This window comes from Pristiophorus japonicus, chromosome 14 (genome assembly GCF_044704955.1).
Source record: "Pristiophorus japonicus isolate sPriJap1 chromosome 14, sPriJap1.hap1, whole genome shotgun sequence".
In the NCBI taxonomy this organism is placed as follows: domain Eukaryota; kingdom Metazoa; phylum Chordata; class Chondrichthyes; family Pristiophoridae; genus Pristiophorus; species Pristiophorus japonicus.
The window spans coordinates 172,546,557-172,572,847 of NC_091990.1; positions in this window are offsets into that span (position 1 = coordinate 172,546,557).

The following is a 26,291-nucleotide window of genomic DNA, read 5'->3' on the forward strand; positions in this document are numbered from 1 at the left end:
CGAGCCTGCTCTGCTATTCAAAAAGATCATGGCTGATCTGGCCGTGGACTCAGCTCCACTTACCCGCCCGCTCCCCATAACCCTTAATTCCCTCATTGGTTAAAAATCTATCTATCTGTGATTTGAATACATTCAATGAGCTAGCCTCAACTGCTTCCTTGGGCAGAAAATTCCACAGATTCACAACCGTCTGGGAGAAGAAATTCCTTCTCAACTCGGTTTTAAATTGGCTTCCCCATATTTTGAGGCTGTGCCCCCTAGTTCTAGTCTCCCCGACCAGTGGAAACAACCTCTCTGCCTCGATCTTGTCTATCCCTTTCATTATTTTAAATGTTTCTATAAGATCATCCCTCTTCCTTCTGAACTCCAACGAGTAAAGACCCAGTCTACTCAATCTATCATCATAAAGTAACCCCCTCATCTCCGGAATCATCTTGGTGAATGGGCTCTGTACCCCCTCCAAAGCTAGTATATCCTTCCTTAAGTAAGGTGACCAAAACTGCACGCAGTACTCCAGGTTCGGCCTCACCAATACCCTGAACAGTTGCAGCAGGACCTCCCTGCTTTTGTACTCCATCCCTCTCGCAAGAAAGGCCAACATTCCATTCGCCTTCCAGATTACCTGCTGCAGCTGTAAACTAACTTTTTGGGATTCATGCACAAGGACCCCCAGGTCCCTCTGCACTGCAGCATGTTGTAATTTCTCCCCATTCAAATAATATTCCCTTTTACTGTTTTTTTTTCCAAGGTGAATGACCTCACATTTTACGACATTGTATTCCATCTGCCAAACCTTAGCCCATTCGCTTAACCTATCTAAATCTCTTTGCAGCCTCTCCGTGTCCTCTACACAACCCGCTTTCCCACTAATGTTTGTATCATCTGCAAATTTTGTTACACTACACTCTGTCCCCTCTTCCAGGTCATCTATGTATATTGTAACCAGTTGTGGTCCCAGCACCGATCTCTGTGGCACACCACTAACCACCGATTTCCAACCTGAAAAGGACCCATTTATCCTGATTCTCTGCTTTCTGTTAGCCAGCCAATTCTCGATCCATGCTAATACATTTCCTCTGACTCCGCGTACCTTTATCTTCTGCAGTAACCTTTTGTGTGGCACCTTATCGAATGCATTTTGGAAATCTAAATACACCACATCCATCGGTACACTTCTATCCACCATGCTCATTATATCCTCAAAGAATTCCAGTAAATTAGTTAAACGTGATTTCCCCTTCATGAATCCATGTTGTGTCTGCTTGATTGCACTATTCCTATCTAGGTGTCCCGCGATTTCTTCCTTAATGATAGCTTCAAGCATTTTCCCCACTACAGATGTTAAACCAGCCGGCCTATAGTTACCTGCCTTTGTCTGCCCCCTTTTTTAAAAAGAGGCGTTACATTAGCTGCTTTGCAATCCGCTGGTACCTCCCCAGAGTCCAGAGAATTTTGATAGATTATAACGAATGCATCTGCTATAACTTCCGCCATCTCTTTTAATACCCTGGGATTCATTTCATCAGGACCAGGGGATTGTCTACCTTGAGTCCCATTAGCCTGTCCAGCACTAGCCCCTAGTGATAGTGATTGTCTCAAGGTCTTCCCTTCCCACATTCCCGTGACCAGCAATTTTTGGCATGGTTTTTGTGTCTTCCATTGTGAAGACCGAAGCAAAATAATTGTTTAAGGTCTCAGCCATTTCCACATTTCCCATTATTAAATCCCCCTTCTCATCTTCTAAGGGACCACATTTACTTTAGTCACTCTCTTCCGTTTTATATATCGTTAAAAGCTTTTACTATCTGTTTTTATGTTTTGCACAAGTTTACTTGCATAATCTATCTTTCCTTTCTTTATTGCTTTCTTAGTCATTCTTTGCTGTCGTTTAAAATTTTCCCAATCTTCTAGTTTCCCACTAACCTTGGCCACCTTATACGCATTGGTTTTTAATTTGATACTCTGCTTTATTTCCTTGGTTATCCACGGCTGGTTATCCCTTCTCTTACCGCCCTTCTTTTTCACTGGAATACATTTTTGTTAAGCACTATGAAAGAGCTCCTTAAAAGTCCTCCACTGTGCCTCAATTGTGCCACCGTTTAGTCTGTGTTCCCAGTCTACTTTAGCCAACTCTGCCCTCATCCCACTGTAGTCCCCTTTGTTTAAGCATAGTACGCTTGTTTGAGACACTACTTCCTCACCCTCAATCTGTATTACAAATCCAACCATACTGTGATCACTCATTCCGAGAGGATCTTTTACGAGGAGATCGTTTATTATTCTTGACTCATTACACAGGACCAGTTCTAAGATAGCTTGCTCCCTTGTAGGTTCAGTAACATACTGTTCTAAGAAACAATCCCGTATGAATTCTATGAATTCCTCCTCCAGGCTACCCCATGCGATTTGATTTGACCAATCGATATGTAGGTTAAAATCCCCCATGATTACTGCCGTTCCTTTTTCACATGCCTCCATTATTCCCTTGATTATTGCCCGCCCCACCGTGAAGTTATTATTTGGGGGCCTATAAACTACGCCCACCAGTGACTTTTTCCCCTTACTCTCTCTAATCTCCACCCACAATGATTCAACATTTTGTTAATTAGAGCCAATATCATCTCTCACAACTGCTCTGATATCATTCTTTATTAACAGAGCTACCCCACCTCCTTTCCCTTCTTGTCTATCCTTCCGAATTGTCAGATAACCCTGTATGTTTAATTGCCAGTCTTGGGCACCCTGCAACCACGTTTCTGTAATGGCCACCAAATCATAACCATTTGTAATGATTTGTGCCGTCAACTCATTTACTTTATTTCGAATGCTGTGTGCGTTTAGGTAGAGTGTTTTAATACTAGTTTTTAAACAATGATTTTTAGTTTTGACCCCTCCTGCAGCCCCCTTATATTCATACATATTATCCCTTCCTATCACCTTGTGGTTTACACTTACCCCAGTGCTACTCTGCTCTGTTGCCTTCTGACTTTTGCATTCTTTGTTGGGGTCCTGTTCATCTGAGCTCTCATCCACTCTAACTAGCTCAGAGCCCTCTCCTGGGTTCCGAATACTCCTCGCATTGAGGCACCGAGCTTTCAGGCTTGCCTTTTTATTACACTTTGACCCTTTAGAATTTTGCTGTACATTGGCCCTTTTTGTTTTTTGCCTTGGGTTTCTCTGTCCTCCACTTTTCCTCATCTCCTTTCTGTCTTTTGCTTCTGTCTCCATTTTGTTTCCCTCTGTCTCCCTGCATTGGTTCCCATCCCCCTGCCATATTAGTTTAACTCCTCCCCAACAGCACTAGCAAACACTCCCCCTAGGATATTGGTTCCGGTCCTGCCCAGGTGCAGACCGTCCGGTTTGTACTGGTCCCACCTCCCCCAGAACCGGTTCCAATGCCCCAGGAATTTGAATCCCTCCCTGCTGCACCACTGCTCAAGCCACGTATTCATATGAGCTATACTGCGATTCCTTCTCTGACTAGCACGTGGCACTGGTAGCAATCCCGAGATTACTACTTTTGAGGTCCTACTTTTTAATTTAGCTCCAGCTCCTTAAATTCGTCTCATAGGACCTCATCCCTTTTTTTACCTATATCATTGGTACCTATATGCACCACGATAACTGGCTGTTCACCCTCCCTTTTCAGAATGTCCTGCACCCCCTCCGAGACATCCTTGACCCTTGCACCAGGGCGGCAACATACCATCCTGGAGTCTCGGTTGCAGCCACAGAAACGCCTATCTATTCCCCTTATAATTGAATCCCCTATCACTATTGCTCTCCCACTCTTTTTCCTGCCCTCCTGTGCAGCAGAGCCAGCCACGGTGCCATGAACCTGGCTGCTGCTGCCCTCCCCTGATGAGTCATCCTCCTCAACAGTACTCAAAGCGGTGTATCTGTTTTGCAGGGGGATGACCACAGGGGACCCCTGCACTACCTTCCTCGCACTGCTCTTCCTGTTGGTCTTCCATTCCCTATCTGGCTGTGTACCCTTTACCTGCGGTAAGACCAACTCGTTAAACGTGCTATTCATGTCATTCTCAGCGTCGTGGATGCTCCAGAGTGAATCCACCCGCAGCTCCAGTGCCACAATACGGTCCATAAGGAGCTGGAGGCGGACACACTTCCTGCACACGTAGTCGTCAGGGACACCAGAAGCGTCCCTGAGTTCCCACATAGTACAGGAGGAGCATAACACGTGTCCGAGCTGTCCTGCCATGACTTAACCCCTAGATTAACTTAATTTGGCAACAACAATACTCAATGTTACTTATTGAAATAGAAAAGAAAAAGAAAAACTACTCACCAATCACCAGCCAATCACTTACCCCCTTGGCCGTGACGTCACCTTTTGATTTCTTTCACTTTTTTGCCTTCTGTCCCCACTGCAGCTGCACCGGTACGTCTCTCGCCGACCCCGGACTTGCGCTGCTCCGAGCTCCCGCCTCCTCGAACTGTCCGACTCCCGCTGGCCTTTCTAGGCCTCTCGACAACCCCGGACTCGCGCTGCTCCGAACTCCCACCTCCTCGACCAACCGCTCGAACTGCCCGACTCCCGCTGGCCTTTATAGGCCTCTCGACAACCCCGGACTCGCGCTGCTCCGAGCTCCCGCCTCCTCGACCTTAGTCTTTTATTGCAGGTCTCCAGAATGCCTCTCCAACCTGTGAGGCCTCCTTAAATACCTGTGCTCCCAAGGGATTATGGGATCCCTTGGGACTCCAGGGGATGAGCCCTCTGATGGCTGTACCGAGTAAATAGTTGACATATATAACATTGACAACGAGATTCAACACTGCCTCCAGTGCACCAGTGCAGCCTTCAGCCGCCTGAGGAAAAGAGTGTTCGAAGACCAGGCCCACAAATCTGCCACCAAGCTCATGGTCTACAGGGCTGTAGTAATACCCATCCACCTGTATGGCTCAGAGACATGGACCATGTACAGTAGACACCTCAAGTCGCTGGAGAAACACCACCAATGATGACACTGCAAGATCCTGCAAATCCCCTGGGAAGACAGACGCACCAACGTTCGTGTCCTCGACCAGGCTAACATCCCCAGCTTTGAAGCACTGACCACACTCAATCAGCTCTGTTGGGCAGGCCACAATGTTTGCATGCCTGACACGAGACTCCCAAAGCAAGCGCTTGACTCGGAACTCCTTCACAGCAAACGAGCCAAAGGTGGGCAAAGGAAACGTTTCAAGGACACCCTCAAAGCCTCCCTGATAAAGTGTAACATCCCCACCGACACCTGGGAATCCCTGGCAAAAGACCGCCCTAGGTGGAGGAAGTGCATCCGGGAGGGCGCTGAGCACCTCGAGTCTCATCGCTGAGAGCATGCAGAAACCAAGCGCAGGCAGCAGAAAGAGCATGCAGCAAACCTGTCCCACCCACCCCTTCCCTCAATGACTATCGGTCCCACCTGTGACAGGGACTGTGGTTCTCGTATTGGACTGTTCAGTCACCTAAGGACTCATTTTTAGAGTGGAAACAAGTCTTCCTCGATTTCGAGGGACTGCCTATGATGATGAGCAACTCGTTATATTTAAGAATTCCATTAATTTGCAGAATTGCCAGGATTTAGAAATGAAGCAGATAATGGCCCCAAGTTTCCACATGATTTGCTCCTGATTTTTAGGAGCAACTGCTGTCGAACGGAGTATCTTAGAAATCGGAATTCTCCACATTTAGTTTGCTCCAGTTCTCGTCAGGTAGAACAGTTTCACTTTGGAACAGAATTTTGTTTTCAAAAGGGGGTGTGTCCGGCCACTTACGCCTGATTTCAAAGTTTCGTGAGTGAAAACTTACTCCAAACTAACTTAGAATGGAGTAAGTGAAGATTTTTGTACGCTCGAAAAAACCTTGTCTACACTTAAGAAAATCAGGTGTAGGTTACAAATTAGGCGTAGGGAATGGTGGAGGGGGGGGGGGCGGGGGGGGAAGGGAAGTCATTAAATTCTACAATCAATCCTTAGTTATACTTATACAAATATTATAGAAATAATTCCAACCTGAATAAAAATTTATAAGCAAAGAAAAGATTAAATAAACCATGTTCCTACCCGTGTGAAAGTGCTTCAGGCAGGCCTTTCATGTTGGAGACAGGCAGCGGTGTGGGGTCAGTGTCTCGACGGTAGCGGCAGAAAGCTTCGAGCTGAGCTGCAGTGCTTGAGGCAGGCCTTCATTCTCTTCGTGGCTGGCCGCGAAGAAGCAGCACCGGACGGACCCGAGGCCATTCGGCCATGAGATATCAGCGGCGTCAGTGGCTGGCCGGCAGCCGAAGAATCAGCGGACCGATGTGAGGCCATTCGGCCATGAGATAGCAGCGGCGTCAGTGGCTGGCCGGCAGCCGAAGAATCAACGCAGGACACACGCAGCTCATTAAGGTTCTTGAGGCCATTCGGCCACGCTTTAGGGGCGGCGTCAGTGGCTGGCTGGCAGCCAAAGATACAGCAGCAGCCTTCGAGCTGTGAGGGGGACTGAGGCCATTTGGACAGGGAGAGGCAGCCACATTGACAGTTTTATATTTAAATTTGCAGAATGGGTGCTGCATTGTCAACACCACCTATTATTGCAATGTTGAATTGGCATTCTTATTTCTCCAAACACACAGTCCTTAATTTGCATGCACCAATGCAGCACCGGTTCTGCAAGTTTAGCAGTGAAAAACTGAACTCACTGATTTCAGCAGGTGATTTATTCAGCAGTGCTGCTAAAAGCACTCCCTCACACACAAAAATATCAAAAAAAATTAAATTACAAGCCTTTGCAGGGGTCCAAGAAACAAATCTTCACTTTTTCTGCAGTATTTTAAAAAATGGCCGAGTGCCAATGTTTGTGTGAGACTGCGCGTGCGCGCACGCTCCAACGCGCACGCGCAGGGTTGCCGGCACCACGAAGGCTAATTTAAATTGTACCCGCCCCCTGCTGCTTAGAAAATCGGCGCAAGTGTTAGGCTCCGCCCCCTGCTGCGAAGAGCGCGCCGCGCAAAGCAGACATCGAGCTCCTTGAATATCGGATTTTTTTTTAGGCGCAGTTTTCGGCGCGAAAAACAGGCGCCCAGCTCGGAGGTGCGCTGTTTTCGCCGCGGCACGAAACTTGGGGCCAATGGATTTGGAGTGGTAATTGGTTTTACATAATTTTTAAAAACGACACTGAGATTTCCATATTTAGACTTTCACTAATGTAATGCGTGATGCGGGTGTAATTTTGAAAGCAGTTTTCCATTTGTTTACATGCTTGTGTTGGAGGCCTTTTGTTATGTGCTGAGCAACCCAGCACCATCTGTATTACAGCACGCAATGTCCATGCGGAAATGTGAGAATTGACGTTAATAATTAATAAGAATATGATAGATTACAAATGCCATACTCGAAATAGTCCGGTGCACCTGGCATTACGAAATTTAACACCCTATACCGTATCTGCAAACCCTGTTGAGAATGGAAATCAGATGCTGCAGGTTAAAGTGGAAGTTGATTTTTCTTCTGGCCAAAGTGAAGAGGTAAATTGTGACCTTGCAGGAAGGTGTGTGAGGACAAGAAAGGTTCCAGCAAGGCTTTGAGTTTTGTCTTCTCAGCCGTGGAGATGCAGGCAGAGCAAATTTGTGAGAGGAGGGAGGTCCTCTTTTCCTAAGGTGGTGGCAGATGCCAAGGTGAGATGATGAACAGGCAAGGTGGCACAGCAGATAAATGTGAGCAGCATTTACAGCAAAACCTAGTTGCAATGCAGAAAGGAATTTAATGGTCGCACCAGGCTCAGCAAGAAAAGACTCTACCTCACACCTCACAATTTTTCTGCACAGCCCCTCCGTACTTTACCTTTGCCTCTGCATATTCAATCAGAATATAGGAACATAGTAATAGGCCATTCAGCCCCTCAAGTCTGTTCTGCCATTCAATTAGATTATGGCTAATCTGTATCTTAACAGCATCTACACTATATTTCTGTAACCCTTAATACAATTGTCAAACAAAAATCTATCAATCATTACTTCCTTGTCTCTCATAGTTGTCCTTAAATCAATAGGTTGCATCTCACTGCACCTCTTTGCACTCTCACTCACCCATAAAAGTCGCTGCTGGCTTCACAACTACTTCTCCCTCTTGATCACTGCTTCTTCCTGTCATCGTGAATACTAGAAGGAAGGAAGAAGGAACTTGCATTTATATGTCATCTCCCACATCCTCAGGATGTCACAAAGCACTTTACATCCAGTCAATTACTTTTCAAGTGTAAGCAAATGAGGCAGCATACAGCACAATCCCACAAATAGCAATGCGACAGATGACCAGATAATCTGTTTTTAGTAAACATAGAAACATAGAAAATAGCTGCAGGAGTTGGCTATTCGGCCCTTCGAGCCTGCACCGCCATTCAATAAGATCATAGCTGATCATTCCCTCAGTACCCCTTTCCTGCTTTTTCTCCACACCCCTTGATCCCCTTAGCCATAAGGGCCATATCTAACTCCCTCTTGAATATATCCAATGAACTGACATCAACAACTCTCTGTGGCAGGGAATTCCACAGGTTAACAACTCTCTGAGTGAAGAAGTTTCTCCTCATCTCAGTCCTAAATGGCCTACCCCTTATCCTAAGACTATGTCCCCTGGTCCTTAACATCAGGAACATTCTTCCCGCATCTAACCTGTCCAGTCCTGCCAGAATCTTGTATGTTTCTATGAGATCCTCTCTCATCCTTCTAAACTCCAGTGAATAAAGGCCCAGTTAATCCAGTCTCTCCTCATATGACAGTCCAGCCATCCCTAGAAACAGTCTGGTGAACCTTCGCTGCACTCCCTCAACAGTAAGAACGTCGTAGGGGTAGTGTTTCCTAGTGCTGTTGGGGAGGAGTTAAACTAACATGGCAGGGGGATGGGAACCTATGCAGGGAGACAGAGGGAAATAAAATGGAGGCAGAAGGAAAAGATACAAAGGAGAATAGTAAAAGTGGAGGGCAGAGAAACCCAAGGCAAAAAACAAAAAGGGCCACATTACAGCAAAATTGTAAAAGGACAAAGTGTGTCAAAAAGACAAGCCTGAAGGCTCTGTGCCTCAATGCGAGGAGTATTCGGAATAAGGTGGACAAATTAACTGCGCAGACAACAGTTAACGGATATGATGTAATTGTCATCACGGAGACATGGCTCCAGGGTGCCCAAGGCTGGGAACTCAACATCCAGGGGTATTCAACATTTAGGAAGGGTAGGCAGAGAGGAAAAAGAGGCGGGTGGCGTTGCTGATTAAGGAGGAAATTAATGCAATAGTAAGGAGGGACATTAGCTTGGATGATGTGGAATCGGTATGGCTGGAGCTGCGGAATACCAAAGGGCAGAAAACGCTAGTGGGAGTTATATACAGACCACCAAACAGTAGTAGTGAGGTTGGGGACGGCATCAAACAAGAAATAAGGGATGTGTGCAATAAAGGTATAGCAGTTATCATGGGCGACTTTAATCTACATATTGATTGGGCTAACCAAACTGGTAGCAATGCGGTGGAGGAGGATTTCCTGGAGTGTATTAGGGATTGTTTTCTAAACCAATATTTCAAGGAACCAACTAGAGAGCTGGCCATCCTAGACTGGGTGATGTGTAATGAGAAGGGACTAATTAGCAATCTTGTTGTGCGAGGCCCCTTGGGGAAGAGTGACCATAATATGGTAGACTTCTTTATTATGATGGAGAGTGACAAAGTTAATTCGGAAACTAAGGTCCTGAACTTAAGGAAAGGTAACTTCGACGTTATGACGCGTGAATTGGCTAGAATAGACTGGCAAAGGATACTTAAAGGGTTGACGGTGGATAAGCAATGGCAAACATTTAAAGATCACATGGATGAACTTCAGCAATTGTACATCTCTGTCTGGAGTAAAAATAAAATGGGGAAGATGGCTCAACCGTGGCTAACAAGGAAAATTAAGGATAGTGTTAAAACCAAGGAAGAGGCATATAAATTGGCTAGAAAAAGTAACAAACTTGAGGACTGGGAGAAATGTAGAATTCAACAGAGGAAGACTAAGGGTTTAATTAAAAGGGAGAAAATAGAGTACGAGAGGAAGCTTGCAGGGAACATAAAAACTGACTGCAAAAGCTTCTATAAATATGTGAAGAAAAAAAGATTAGTGAAGACAAACATAGTTCCCTTGAATCTGATTCAGGTAAATTTATAATGCGGAACAAAGAAGTGACAGACTAATTGAACAAATACTTCGGTTCTGTCTTCATGAAGGAAAACACAAATAACCTTCCGAATGTACTAGGGGACAGTGGGTCGAGTGAGAAGGAGGAACTGAAGGATATCCTTATCAGGCGGGAAATTGTGTTAGGGAAATTGATGGGATTGAAGACCGATAAATCCATGGGGCCTGATAGTCTGCATCCCAGAGTGCTTAAGAAACTGACCCTAGAAATAGTGGATGCATTGGTGACCATTTTTCAACAGTCTATCGACTCTGGATCAGTTCCTATGGACTGGAGGGTAACTAATGTAACACCACTTTTTAAAAAAGGAGGGAGAGAGAAAATGGGTAATTATAGTCTGACATCAATAGTGGGGAAAATGTTGGAATCGATCATTAAGGATGAAATAGCAGCGCATTTGGAAAGCAGTGACAGGATTGGTCCAAGTCAGCATGGATTTATGAAAGGGAAATCATCCTTAATGAATCTTCTGGAATTTTTTGCGGATGTAACTAGCAGAGTGGACAAGAGAGAACTAGTGGAAGTGGTGTATTTGGACTTTCAAAAGGCTTTTGACAAGGTCCCGCACAAGAGATTGGTGTGCAAAATCAAAGCGCATGGTATTGGGGGTAATGTACTGACGTGGATAGAGAACTGGTTGGCAGACAGGAAGCAGAGAGTCGGGATAAACGGGTGTATGGTTCGAAAATCCACGGTCGCATTTTATTGGAACACTCTAAGGACAAGAAAGCTAAATGGGATCATTCTATACATTTTAAATGACCATTTTTGGCCAAGTAAAATCCTCAGACCAGGCAGGCTGGGAAACATGTGGGCGGGTACAGACATTGTGGAGTCTGGCTCACAAGCGGGATAGAGGCACTGGCCAATGGGGGAAAAGTGCATTCTGGCAGGCCAATCAGTGGTCGAGTCAGGCCTGAAGCAAGGAAATCCTCATCCAATGGGGACTACCCGGCCCAGTTTGAAAATATGGCTCACCCCTAATCAAATTATGAATGTGGACCATTATCTATCTAATTAATATGGACAGTGGACAATAGCCCTGAGATCACTGCAGTGATTGACTCCCAGGACTGTTACAATGGACCAGCAGACGTTGAGGCACCAATGTGCACGGAAACAATACCCCTGTCCTCACACCTACCTGTACCTGTGACATCTTCTGATTACATTGTGGAGTCTGGCTCACAAACGAGACAGAGGCACTGGCCAATGGGGGAAAAGTGCATTCTGGCTGGCCAATCAGGGGTCGAGTTGCACCTGAAGTGGGGAAATCCTCAACCAATGGGGACTACCCGGTCCAGTTTCAAAATATGACTCACCCGTAATCAAATTATGAACATCTTCTGATTAAACATTCAAAGCCGCCCAAACTTACACAATTGAGTACAAATATAGGACCTAGAGAAACACTGGAGAAAACAGAGAGGGAGCCGCTGGAGCAGTGAGGAAGGAGAGAAGCAGCTGGAGCAGTAGGAGAAGGAGTCGAGGAGCAATAGCAGTCACAGACCGACAGAAACCGAGAGAGAACGGAGACGGACTGTTACCGGCTGGGAAACCTACCATCGAACGGGCTCTGGACTCGACTTGTGTGCAGAATATACAACCCAACTACCGAGAGGCCCAACATCGTCTCAAGAAGCCGAGCCGCACACCGAACAACGCTCCGAGGCCAACCAGCTGAAGAACCGGAGACCGAAGTAACTGGGAGAGGCAACATTCACTCCAGCTACCCCGTAAACCAACCATCCTAAGGCTCAAAGGAATAACTGTCCAAAAGGGATCATAAGTATTATCCTGGGGTTTTTCTTTTCTCAACTGTCAGCCGAGGTCAGTCAGGTAAAAAGGGGGGTGGGGGTGGTGTTAGAACTGTCTTGTAAAGGTAAAATTGTGTAAGGTTATCATTGTGTCTGTTTCTTCCCATAGATTTTCATAGTTTATAAGTGTGGGTCAGATATGTGTTTTGATGAAGTTTGACCTTGTTGGAAACTTACCGTGGTTAATAAATTGGACTTACCCTTATTTTTTTTGTTCCAAGGACCACTTGTCTCTGAGTGTTTGTTTTCCCTTGTAGAAGCTCATAATCCACCAAAATTCTGAGTTTAAAACCAGATAGGGGTGCTAGGACGCTTCGAAACCGCCAGTTTAGTGGTCAGCGAGCCATAAGCTGCTGGACCGTCCCCTAGAAGGGACAGAGAGGCCCAATACACCAACAGCCACCAAAGGCCCCCGTAATTGGGCAGAGCAAAAACCCCCTACACTCATGGAGAGCCAGGTAGGAGCTCAGTGGGAGAATGAGCTTACAACTTCAGAGAAGATGGTACTGGGAAAATCTAAAATGGAGGAGAGAATCACGGACTATGTTTTCTCCAAGGTCAATTATGCCGAAACCTGGGTTCAGAATCTGACCAGTCCAGCGGACACGGCAGCCCAGTGGACAGAAGGGCCTACACATAACAAAATGGTAGAAAAGGCAATTTGGCTGATATCTTTAACTCGGCAGGTTCGGGAGTTCGACCTCCAGGTAGGAAAATTACAGGAGGAATTAAAGGGTGCCGTTATCACCTCAGCGGCCAGGGGGGGCCGCGGGTACTAAGGTCACAGAAGAGTTAAAAGAGGAAAGGAATAGAAGGGCACGGTTAGAGGAATCGTTCCGCAACCATCAGGAGTACCTGCAGAGTCAGGTTACGGTGTCACGGGCTACGGAACAGAAGTACAGGGAGCAGAGTGCAGCTTATGCCCAGCAGGTCCAAGAGCTTCAGGTCCAATTAAGGGATTTGCGCACAGTCTATAAAGTTAACACCGACATAAGCCATGAGAAGGCAGATCATGCGCCCTGCCATAAGCGGATCCAATCCCTCGTCCAGGCTCTGTCCCAGGTAAAGGGGGCAGTCTGTCTGTTGGGGCCCAGGGAGGCAACCAACGAGTCAGGGTATTGGGGAGTGGAAGAGGATCCGGCGGCAGAGGACAGTCGAGCGCCTCCTGAGGCGCCGGCGGTGTGCCCGGCAGGCCTTACGGAGGATCAGAGGGTGCAGCCCAAGAAACCCACAGGGCATGGGATCGGCCAGGTAGATCCGGTCCAGACAAAGGGGTATGGGACACCCGCAGAAAGGGTCGAGTCTGCAGATTTAAATTCAGAGGCAGTTGAGGCTGAGGAAAGCGGGGAGCCAGTGGTGGTGTCTGCCGCGGGACCGATGTGCCCGGCTGTGCAGAGGAAGTACGGTCCCCCACAAGGTGCACAACCCCAAGGACCGCTGGACAGCGAGTTAATCATTCCGCATTCAGTTGCTGCATTAAAGGCCATGGTGTCACATATCCCAAAGCTCACTAGACTGGGAGATCCGTATGCTCACTTCCTGGAGATAGCGCAGGCAGTGGACATGAACACATGCGATAACGCGGAAGCAGTTGAAGTGCTCCTTTTTTCCATTGACGGGAAGATCTACCAGGCTCTTCCCACAGATTGTCGCGGGGGACAAAGCACCCTCGCAGCACTACAAAGGGCTATCCTCGAGGCCATGGGATGGAACGAAGAGAGTCCCTTTGAAAGGATAGCGAAAACACGTCAGTTAGCAGGAGAGGCCCCACAGATACCGTATATACTCGCGTATCATGCGACTTTTGAAGACCTAAATTGTAACCTAAATTTGGGGGGTCGCATGATACGCGAGATACAAAATTTGCGGGTGTGAAGTGCTGGCCAAGATTAGGCTGTTAGGCTGTTAAGCAGACCGTATCCACGCTGAATCTCGGCAGGTATCTCCTGGGCTGGATTGCAGCCTCTATTGTCACTTGTACTGTATTTTTGCTGTGGTCTAGAGATCGCCACCCACAACTCCCTCTGAAGTTTGCTGCATTATTAGAGGCTCCATCTATCTCAGCCCATGCTTCTTTTACCCGCAAACACAGTAGAGGCTGTGGCTGAACGACGCTAGTCAAGTCAGTGGAATGATTGCTATATCGGTGTTCGATTCGCGAACAGCTTTCACAACAGAATCCACTCGATGTTTCATGATTCGGTTGTTAAGGTCTGTATTCGATCGTTGTTATGTGTTAGGGTACTTGTTACGTGTTGGGTACTTGTTAAACTTGTTTGAAAGCCTAGCCTAGTGGCATCTGGTATCTCAAAAAAGTGACTCGCATGATACATGAGATATATGATAAAATCATGTTTTGGGGACGAAAATTTAGGGGTCGCATGATACGTGAGATCGTAGGATACGCGAGTATATACGGTATATGTGGAAAGGTTATGGCTGGTCTAAGCACAGCATGTGGGGGCCTGCTTGTCAGAAACAACCTTACAGCGGATCAAAGGGAAGCATGGTTTCGCACCATAATTGCGAACAGCCTGCCCAGTGTCAAGGAAAGGGCAGATCTCTGGTTCATCCCGGGAGACCCCAATCTCACCGAAGCCATTGTGATAGGCAGACTGGCTGCCACACGGCGGCGGGATGGGGAGGAAGAGGGGAAGCCAGAGATAACAGTAAAAGGCCGGGCGCATGCGGTGCAACCCAACCAAACCCCCAGGAGAGAGTGGCATCAGGAGGGTGGACATCCTCCCGATAGAAGGGGGGTGTGTTACGGGTGCGGTAAGCCTGGCCACTACCGCAACAACCGCAGGGCCAACCCCTACCGCGGGAAAGAAGTAAAAACACCCACGGAGGTGAAACCGGGTAATGAGAGAGCGGGTGCCACAACAGTGTTTGAAACCGCTGTAGAAACCCTCAGGCAGTTGCTGACAGGTCCCGGCCGTATCAATGTAGTGGTGGGTAGAGAGATCCCCACAGCTCCCATACGGCAGGAACCATGACTGGCACCCACCAAGCCTACCTACCTGTGTCTGCTGGACTATGACTCGTGGGGAAGACCATGGATAAAAATGGAGGTGGAGGGGAACCAGGGAACTTACTTGTTGGATACGGGGGCTTCAAGCACCCTTGCCCACACAGAGGACCCGGCCTCCTCTCCCCTGTCCAGCGGTGTGCCCTACGAGCTAGTCGGCTTCACGGGGAAACGAAAGAACAGGGTATTTTTCGATCCCACTGACCCTTAAGTTGGAAGCACTGACCACTAAATGGAAGTGCGTCCTGATAAGGTGGGAGCAGGCTAACAAAGGTATATTGGGGGCAGACTTCATTATGGCCCACCAGATCCTGGTGGATCTGCGAAATCACTGTTTATGGGGAACAGTGGACCCAGGTACAAACAACGAGGTCATGCTTATCGAAAGGATACAAGACAGAGGGGCTCTGTGAACTGTGAAGCTAAAAGGGGGTTATGACGTAGAGCTTCTGGTCAGGGACACCCCGGCAGAGTACAGGGCCTATGTGCGAGCCAGTTTCGCAGCATTTGCCACCCACAAACACGACTGTGGGAGAGTCACCGGAGTAGAGATGGGGATCCCATGTCCCGAACTCAGAGTCAGTATAACTTCCCGAGAGAGGCAGAAGCCAACTTGGAAGTGACACTGAGCTCACTGGTGGAGCAGGGTGTGTTGAGACCCATAGCCACGCACGTGAACTCTCCCCTGTGGCCGGTCAGAAAACCGGACTACTCGTGGAGGGTCACCGTGGACTACCGGGTGCTCAACAGCAACATCCCGGCTTATGCTCCTACAGTGGCAGCAGTGGCAGACCTGATCAGGGAAATCCCTGCGTCCGCAACCACCTTCACAGTCCGAGACATTTCAAATGGCTTCTGGTCTATCCCTGTGAGGAGAGAGGACCAGTACAAGTTTGCTTTCACCTTTAAGGAACAGCAATATACTTGGAGCTGTCTCCCGCAGGGATTTCACAACAGTCCCAGCATCTTCCCCCAGTGCATGGCGAACTGTTTGAAGAGCTCCAGCCAGCCGCAACAGTTGGTGCAGTATGTGGACGACCTGCTCCTTTTCACTGACAACAGTAAAGCGCATGGTCCCCTGCTGGCAGAACTGTTGGCTGTGCTCAAGGAGGGGGGTTTTAAGGTCAACCCCAAGAAGGCCCAGATAGGGTTAAAGGAAGTAAAATTCCTGGGTCTAACACTCAGAGCAGGGGAACGAGGTATAGATGAGGCCCAAAGGCAAGCCGTGCAGGAACTCCCAGTACCGGCCACCGTATCCGGAGTCAGATCTTTTTTAGGGATCACAGGCTACTGCAGAGATTTCATAGAAGATTATGCAGCAACCGCAGCCCCTCTACTCAGGCTCCTACACAAAGGGGTCGAGTGGGAGTGGGATCGAGGCTGCCAAGCTGCATGTCTTCAGTTGAAACAGAACCTGCAGAAGGCACCTGCACTGGGGGCTATTGATGGGGGAAAGGATGTCTATTTAGAAGTAGCAGCCAGCGGGGACAGTCTAAGTGCAGTGCTTTTACAGGAAAGGCAAGGACAGCTGAGAGCGGTGGTGTACTCCTCTCGGGTCCTTGCAGAGGTGGAGAAGGGGTACTCCAGCTGTGAAAGGCATCTGTTAGCCACTCACTGGGCTGTGAAAAGAGCACAGGTTTTCACAGGAGTATCCCCTATCACACTCCTCACCCATCACACCCCGACCCAGATGTTGTTAGATGGGAGAATAAAGGATAGAACAGTCAGCAGTGCCAGGATCACTCGCTGGACCCTCCTCCTCTCCCAAATGGCCATCAGGGTCAGGGGCCTCTGCGAGCCCAGGCTCGCAGCTAACCTCATATATGCAGGGGAGCCACATGGATGCTCAGCAGAAGGGGTTTGGGACACCGACTTTGGATTTCGGGCAGGGGTACATCCCACAGGCCGCGAGATCTACATCAATGGATCCAGTTCGGTGTCGGCGGGTACAAGACTCACAGGCTGCAGAGTTTGGGACCCCGAGGCAGGCATAGCCTTGGCGTTTAAACTCCCCAGCACCCTGAGCGCCCAGCAGGTTGAACTATCAGAAGTGATGTACGTGGTGACATACCCCGAGGAATTCCCCACCCGCTACATGATTTGTTCGGACAGTATGTTTACTTGCAATTCGTGTACTGAGTATCTGGCCATTTGGTCACACAGGGGGTACACATCCGCAGATGGGAAGTCCCTGGTAACCACACCCCTGCTAGTAAGGATAGTGGCAGCCCTAGAGAACAATAGGGATGTCTACATACACAAGGTTAAGGCACATTCTAAGATAGAGCCCAGGGCAGAGGGTAACCAGCAGGCGGACCTCCTGGCCAGAGAAGGAGCCAAAACAGGTCGCTTCTGGGACCCATATGAGAAAGGCAGGGTGATAGCAGCTAGAGGCAAGCCAGGGCAACAAGGGAGTGCAGGGATAGCAGTGGCCCCGGACCAGAGAACGGTTCAGGTGCAGGACCCCGTCCTCAAGGCTGCCATAGCAACCATCCTAAGTAGAGGAAAGGCAGAGAGCCCATACAGTGCCGCAGATATAGCTGTCAAGGAAGGGATGCTGTTTAAAGGGGATAAGTGGGTGGTTCCAGCACAACACCAGCGGGAGTTCCTACAACTGGCCCATGAGGGTCCAGGTGCGGGACACCCCGGGCCAGAGTCCACCTGGCAGAAGGTGGAACAGGCAGCATGGTGGCCAGATCTCCGGAACGACGTCCGTGATTTCTGCGCAGCCTGTCTGGTGTGTGCAGCCAACAACCCAGACCCCCAGAAAAGAAAGGCATCCATGGGACACATCAGGCAGGTAGAGGGACCATGGCAGTCAATCCAAATCGACTACATAGGGCCCCGACCAACCACCCAGGGGGGGGGTACAAGTATTGTCTAGTGCTGGTGGATGTATTCTCCAAATGGGTGGAAGCCTTCCCTAGCCGAACAGCTACTGCACTGGGGACAGCCAAGGTCAGGGAAGTGTTCTCAAGGTGGGGTCTGCCGCAGTTTGTGGAGCCCGACCAGGGAAGCCACTTCACCGGCCAGGTGATGCAGGCCACCTTAAAGGTACTGGGGATTAAAGCACGATGGCATGTGGTGTACAACCCCCACCCAGTCCTCAGGCCCTGCAGAGCATCTCAACCGCACCATCAAGGAAAGGCTCCGCAAGGAGACAGGGAATTCACCCAATAGATGGGTAGAAGTCTTGCCACTGGTCCTTATGGGGATCCGGGCCAGTCAGTCGAAAAGCACAGGGTATTCACCCCACGAGCTGATGACTGGGAGACCCATGAGGACCCCAGTACACGCATTGGTGCCGGGTCTCACCGGAGGACAGCTTCAGGAAGCTAACCCAGACCGCTTTGCTGGGAATCTGCTGGACCAGCTGCAGTAGACTCACTGGCAGGCAGCCACCAACATGGGAAGACAACACTTTAGTAACAAGCTGCTGCTGGAACCCCGTAGCCACCATGACTGGGAAATAGGCGACCAGGTCATGATACGCAGCTTCGCCAGGGTGGGGATGTTCGAGCCACTGTACATGGGACCCTACAGTATAGTGGACAAGGCAAGCCCTATGGGTTATGCGGTCTTATTACCCCGCCAGGTAAAGTCCTCCACTGTTCCTCAATTGTGCCACCGTTTAGTCTGTGTTCCCAGTCTACTTTAGCTAACTCTGCCCTCATCCCACTGTAGTCCCCTTTGTTTAAGCATAGTACGCTCGTTTGAGACACTACTTCCTCACCCTCAATCTGTATTACAAATTCAACCATACTGTGATCACTCATTCCGAGAGGATCTTTTACGAGGAGATCGTTTATTATTCCTGACTCATTACACAGGACCAGATCTAAGATAGTTTGCTCCTTGTAGGTTCAGTAACATACTGTTCTAAGAAACAATCCCGTATGCATTCTATGAATTCCTCCTCCAGGCTACCCCGTGCGATTTGATTTGACCAATCGTTATGTAGGTTAAAATCCCCCATGATTACTGCCGTTCCTTTTTCACATGCCTCTATTATTCCCTTGATTATTGTCCGCCCCACTGTGAAGTTATTATTTGGGGGCCTATAAACTACGCCAACCAGTGACTTTTTCCCCTTACTATCTCTAATCTCCACCCACAATGATTCAACATTTTATTCATTAGAGCCAATATCATCTCTCACAACTGCCCTGATATCATCCTTTATTAAAAGAGCTACCCTACCTCATTTCCCTTCTTGTCTATCCTTCTGAATTGTCAGATACCCCTGTATGTTTAATTCCCAGTCTTGGCCACCCTGCAACCACGTTTCTGTAATTGCCACCAAATCATACCCATTTGTAATGATTTGTGCCGTCAAATCATTTACTTTATTTCGAATGTTGCGTGCGTTTAGGTAGAGTGTTTTAATACGAGCTTTTAAACCATGATTTTTAGTTTTGACCCCTCCTGCAGCCCCCTTATATTCATACATATTGTCCCTTCCTATCACCTTGTGGTTTACACTTACCCCAGTGCTACTCTGCTCTGTTGCCTCCTGCCTTTTGCATTCTTTCTTGGGGTCCTGTTCATCTGAGCTCTCACCCACTCTAACTAGCTCAGAGCCCTCTCCTAGGTTCCGAATACTCCTCGCATTGAAGCACCGAGCTTTCGGGCTTGCCTTTTTATTACACTTTGACCCTTTAGAATTTTTCTGTACATTGGCCCTTTTTGTTTTTTGCCTTTGGTTTCTCTGCCCTCCACTTTTCCTCATCTCCTTTCTGTCTTTTGCTTCTGTCTCCATTTTGTTTCCCTCTGTCTCCCTGCATTGGTTCCCATCCCCCGGCCATATTAGTTTAACTCCTCCCCAACAGCACTTGCAATCACTCCCCCTAGGACATTGGTTCCGGTCCTGCCCAGGTGCAGACCGTCCGGTTTGAACTGGTCCCACCTCCCCCAGAACCGGTTCCAATGCCCCACGAATTTGAATCCCTCCCTGCTGCACCACTGCTCAAGCCACGTATTCATCTGAGCTATCCTGCAATTCCTACTCTGACTAGCACTGGTAGCAATCCCGAGATTACTACTTTTGAGGTCCTACTTTTTAATTTAGCTCCTAGCTCCTTAAATTCATCTCGTAGGTCCTCATCCCTTTTTTTACCTATATCGTTGGTACCAATGTGCACCACGACAACTGGCTGTTCTCCCTCCCTTTTCAGAATGTCCTGCACCCGCTCCGAGACATCCTTGACCCTTGCACCAGGGAGGCAACATACCATCCTGGAGTCTCGGTTGCGGCCGCAGAAACGCCTATCTATTCCCCTTACAATTGAATCCCCTATCACTATCGCTCTCCCACTCTTTTTCCTGCCCTCCTGTGCAACAGAGCCAGTCACGGTGCCATGAACTTGGCTGCTACTGCCCTCCCCTGATGAGTCATCCCCCTCAACAGTACTCAAAGCGGTGTATCTGTTTTGCAGGGGGATGACCGCAGGGGACCTCTGCACTACCTTCCTTGCACTACTCTTCCTGCTGGTCTTCCATTCCCTCGTGGCTGTGGACCCTTCACCTGCGGTAAGACCAACTCGCTACACGTGTTACTCACGTCATTCTCAGCATCGTGGATGCTCCAGAGTAAATCAACCCTCAGCTCTAAATCCGCAACGCGGTCCGTCAGGAGCTGGAGGCGGAAACACTTCCCACACACGTAGTCGTCAGGGACACCGGAAGTGTCCCTGAGTTCCCACATGGTACAGGAGGAGCATATCACGTGACCGAGCTCTCCTGCCATGATTAACCCTTAGATACGCTTAATTTGGCGACAACAATGTTAACAGGTTACTTACTGATATAAAAAAGAAAAAGACAACAATGTTAACGGCTTACTTACTGATATAAAAAAGAAAAAGAAAAGCTACTCACCAATCACCAGCCAATCACTTACCCCTTTGGCTGTGACGTCACCTTTTGATTCCTTTCTACTTCTTTTTTGCTTTTTCTCCCGGCTGGAGCTGTACAAGCTGGGCCTTTATAGGCCTCTCCACGCACCCCGGACTCGCGGTGCTCGAACTTCCGCTCCTCCTCCGACGTTGGGCCTTTATAGGCCTCTCCACGCACCCCGGACTCGCGCTGCTCGAACTGCTGCTCCTCCTCTGACATTCGTAGACAAGAGTGGCAGACTCTGTGTGGTAAAAGGGACACCACCGAAAGAACCGGGAAAGATCCCAGACACCGAAGGGCTCACAGAAATGGAAACAGGACATTTAAAAGAAGTCCTCCTCCAAGCCCTACAAAAAGGGGCAGTCCGGCTCCTGGGGCAAGGTGAGCAAGATGGCCAACAAAGCCAAGTCAGTATCAGAGACTGACCTGGCCACCCGGAGACGGGTGGCATTGTATATAGCCCGGTGTTCTGTATATAGTTTAGGGAGATTTTAAAGTGAGGTGATGGTGTTTTTACTTTGTGATGTTACTCCTGTCGAGCCTGAAGGGGTCTCGGGCAAGACTGTGTTCAATCTTGTGTTCCAGAAGATGCTCCGGACCGTCGCGATGTTATTTATCTATCTGGGGACCTGCACCGGACAGAAACTCGACATCGAGATGTCTTTGACATACGGGTGCTCAGGGGGCAGGGTGCCAATCGTGACCACGGGAGAAGGGATCATGGAGGCAGATGGCCAGGCCACCTAGTTCCACAAGGGGAGATGGTCTCAGTGGTTGGGTTTTAATTCCACCTGGTATTCGAGCCACGAGAGTTTTACCTATGGGGAGGCCTCCATCCCTTGCCCCGAAATCGAGATGGCCATGTCCCGGGTTAGGGTGACAGAGGGAAGGAGAGTGTCTTTAACGTGTGTTGGGGATATACCTTTGGGACGCTGGTGGTGGCTCAGGAAACTGAGTGCGGACGTCGAGGACAGCAGCTCAGACTGGGAACGTCTGAGCAATGACACCCAACGGACGATCACGGGGTCACCGGTGGGGGGTCACTGTGCGTTGGTAGAAATGGTGGGCCTATGATCATGCCTATGGGGGTCGGCCCAGGTGTGCCCAGCGGGTTTGTCCATTGCCTTTGCCAGATGGTGGAAGGACTCAGGGAAGGGGATGGAATGGGATCGCAGCAGGGAAGACTGTGTGCTCCCTCGTTTCTGGGTACCAGTCAACGCCACCGAGCTGCTGGCTCAGGTGAAGATACCCCTGCCCACGCCCAAGCCCATTGACAGTTACGGATGTCCGCCCACCACTCGGGGACCTGGGAATGGGTTAGTGTTAGTACCGACAGATAAGTTAGTATACCAGGGAGTACATTATGCTGTTGCTTCAGTAATTCTAAACCTGACAGAAGTTCGCCTACCCGCCTTCTGCCCAGAGAAACCGAATTGTTGTACCAAGCTCTACTGAAGGAAATGTTCAGGAGCTTCTTCGAGCTGGACTTTGGGGATGTCAATGTGGCGGACCTGCATGGACAAGAAGATACAACCGAGCAGGGCAAACAACACAGGGGGGTCATGAATGACGTTTTCACCGGGGCATCCGTCATGAACAGCCTGGATGATGTGCAGCTGGCCCTACAGATCAATGGGTTAAAGTCACAGCTGCGCAGCATCCTAGGGAAAGAGAATAACGTGTTGGGTTCCACGCTTCACGAGGGGGTGGCTATGACGGTGCATCTGAAAGAAATTATTGCCCAGCTAGAGGCTCACACCCAGACAACAAACACCTTGATCAAGGAGGACCGGCTGGCCTCGGATCAGGCTGCAAAGAACGAGGTGTGTGTACTCTATGGGGCCTGGTTGCTGGGAGAGGGACGGAGCAATTTGGAGGATCTTAGGCAAGGTCGGGTCCCCTCCTGGATCAGCAACCAGCACCTGGAGGCACTACAGCCATACAGCAGCACCCTCAGTCCCTGCCAACTCCGCGTGGCGTCGGAGGCCTATCCTGGCCCTGTTGATTGTGGGAAATCTAACCACACTATTATGGGTGTAGTTGTGCGAATGCCAGTGATGGGGCCATCCACCAAGCCAGCACCCCTGTACCATGTGGAGAACATTGGAGTCATTCGCGGGGGGGGTACACATCCATTTAGCAACGGTCCCACCCTATGTCATTGTGTGGGAGCGCGCAATGAGGGGTACAGACCTATCTGGCTGCCGTAGCCGGGAAGCACAGGTCATCCTGTATCCCCAGCACTTGAACGCCTTCGGGAGGCCACAGTGTGGGTTTAGCACTGCTGGGGCAGAACCTATAAATTGGACGATGGAGGTGATGGCACCTAGCCATGTACCTCCACAGATAGCATATGTAGGTGGTGGGATGTATTGTGTCACCACGACTGCCCACCGGTACAGACACGGCCCGAGTAAGTGGTGTGATATTCCGGACAGCAGTTTTTGCTTTAAACCAAGGGCAGAAGTTCAAGTGGCCCAGGAAGGGATCATCCCAATTCCAGAACCCTCCACGGTCCTCCTCACGGTACAGTATAACGCGAGTGATCTGCAGAACTATGTTGCCCATTTTGGGTACCCCATACCCTTACTATCTGAGAAACTCACTGCCCTGTTGAAAGCAGTGGATCTCAGCCAAAAACATTATTACACTCTACAGCAAAAGACCAAAGACATAGCCCTCGAAATCGCGGACATACAGTCACAGCGTGGTGGAAATGGGGTACGAGAGTAGATATCCCGGTTTGGCTTCACATGGCCTCCCACACACTGGTGATTTGTACAACTGGTCATTGTCCTATATCTCATCATCAATGCCTGCAGATCCAAAAAAGCCCGAATAGCACGGGGTTATCTTAAAATATTGCAGAAACAACAGAAAGACAGCCCAGTCTAACACACAAGAATGCCATTTTGTTTCCAGGTGGTTTTAAACAGAAGGTGTCATGTATTCAACCATGTATAATCTGACCTAAGTTGTACACTGAGAGAACAATGACCACCAGGTGGTGAACTTCTGGGAGACACTCCTAACCTGGACCTTTAGATATAAAAGGGGAAGTTCCACCCACTTCCAGCACTTGAGTGCTTTGAAATAAAGGACAGGTCACAGACTGACCTTCTCTCAAGCATGGGCCTCGTGTGCATTTATACTGTATAGTAAGGACGTATCAGAAGGGAATGTTCTGGTTTACCGTAACACCACAAAAACTCGTACCTGGAAACTGACTGGCACTGTCAACTACGTAAGCTGTTAAAACTATCCATGACAGAACACAATACGGACTTGCTTATCACTGATATACATTTTTACAGTGTAACTACATCTGTTCGATATGCTGTGATGGCGGAATAATCTTTCAAGGAACGCAAGGAACACGCGAAATGATGTGCTATAATTATGTACTTAACTCTATGTAACTAAAAGCAAAAATGGTACCTTGTTTGTAGTTTACCTGCAAAGGAGCATGGATAGAAGTATTGTTTGTGCACATTGGTTTATGCGGCTCTATAATTTAGAGTAATTATGGGGATGGCTGACACTTGGGGAGCTCTAGGATTTTCTTGCAAACCTTTTTGACACATTCCGTCTATATCTGGGGAGTATAAGGTTCGAAAATCCATGGCTGCATTTTATTGGAACACCCTAAGGACAAGAAAACTAAATGGGATCATTCTATACATTTTAAATGACCATTTTTGGCCAAGTAACATCCTCAGACCAGGCAGGCTGGGAAACGTGTGGGTGGATACAGACATTGTGGAGTCTGGCTCACAAGCGAGACAGAGGCACTGGCCAATGGGGGAAAAGTGCATTCTGGCAGGCCAATCAGGGGTCGAGTCGGGCCTGAAGCGGGGAAATCCTCAACCAATGGGGACTACCCGGCCCATTTTGAAAATATGACTCACCCCTAATCAAATTATGAATATGGACCATTATCTACCTAATCAATATGGACAGTGGACAATAGCCCTGAGATCACTGCGGTGATTGACTCCCAGGACTGTTACAATGGACCAGCAGTCATTGAGGCACCAATGTGCACGGAAACAATACCCCTGTCCTCACACCTACCTGTACCTGTGACATCTTCTGATTACATTGTGGAGTCTGGCTCACAAACGAGACAGAGGCACTGGCCAATGGGGGAAAAGTGCATTCTGGCAGGCCAATCAGGGGTCGAGTCAGGCCTGAAGTGGGGAAATCCTCAACCAATAGGGACTACCCGGCCCAGTTTCAAAATATGACTCACCCCAAATCAAATTATGAACATCTTCTGATTAAATATTCAAATCTATCTCCCCGCCCAAACTTACACAATTGGGTACAAATATAGGACCTAGAGAACCACTGGAAAAAACAGAGAGGGAGCCGCTGGAGCAGTGAGGAAGGAGAGAAGCCACTGGAGCAGTAGGAGAAGGAGTCGAGGAGCAATAGCAGTCACAGACCGACAGAAACCGAGAGAGAACGGAGACGGACTGTTACCGGCTGGGAAACCTACCATCGAACGGGCTCTGGACTCGACTTGTGTGCAGAATATACAACCCAACTACCAAGAGGCCCAAAATTGTCTCAAAAAACCGAGCCGCACACCGAACAACGCTCCGAGGCTAACCAGCTGAAGAACCGGAGACTGAAGTAACTGGGAGAGGCAACATTCACTCCAGCTACCCCGTAAACCAACCATCCTAAGGCTCAAAGGAATAACTGTCCAAAAGGGATCGTAAGTATTATCCTGGGGTTTTTCTTTTCCCAACTGTCAACCTTCTCTCAAGCATGGGCCTGGTGTGCATTTATACTGTATAGTAAGAACGTATCAATGGCGACAAGAAACTGGGATTTAAACCACGCGAGCATGGCCACTAGCAATAACAGGGGCAGTCAGGGACGATCGACTGGCAAGAGACCTTTTGTTTCAAACAGCAGCTCATGCTGGAGGCGTAGAGGCACACACTCAGCCGGAGTTTGCAGAGGTGAGCAAAATACCTGCAGAAATTGCAGAAATGAACGCTGGAATTGGGTGGAGCTTCCCTTTTTATATCTGAAGGTCCACGCTGGGGAAAATCGCTAGAAGCTGAAGTTCAGCGAGTTCATGTGGAGAACGTACACAGTTCATACACCAGGACGCCACCGATAATGATGAAAGTGCTCCTCAATGGCATCCCAGTATCAATGGAGTTAGACACGGGTGCCAGCCAGTCCCTGATGGGTATCAAACAGTTCGAAAAGTTGTGGGCGTCTAAGGCCAGGAGGCCAAAATTATCGCCGATTGACGCACAGCTACGGACTTACACAAAGCAGATCATTCCGGTGCTAGCCAGCGCCACGGTAGCCGTGACCCA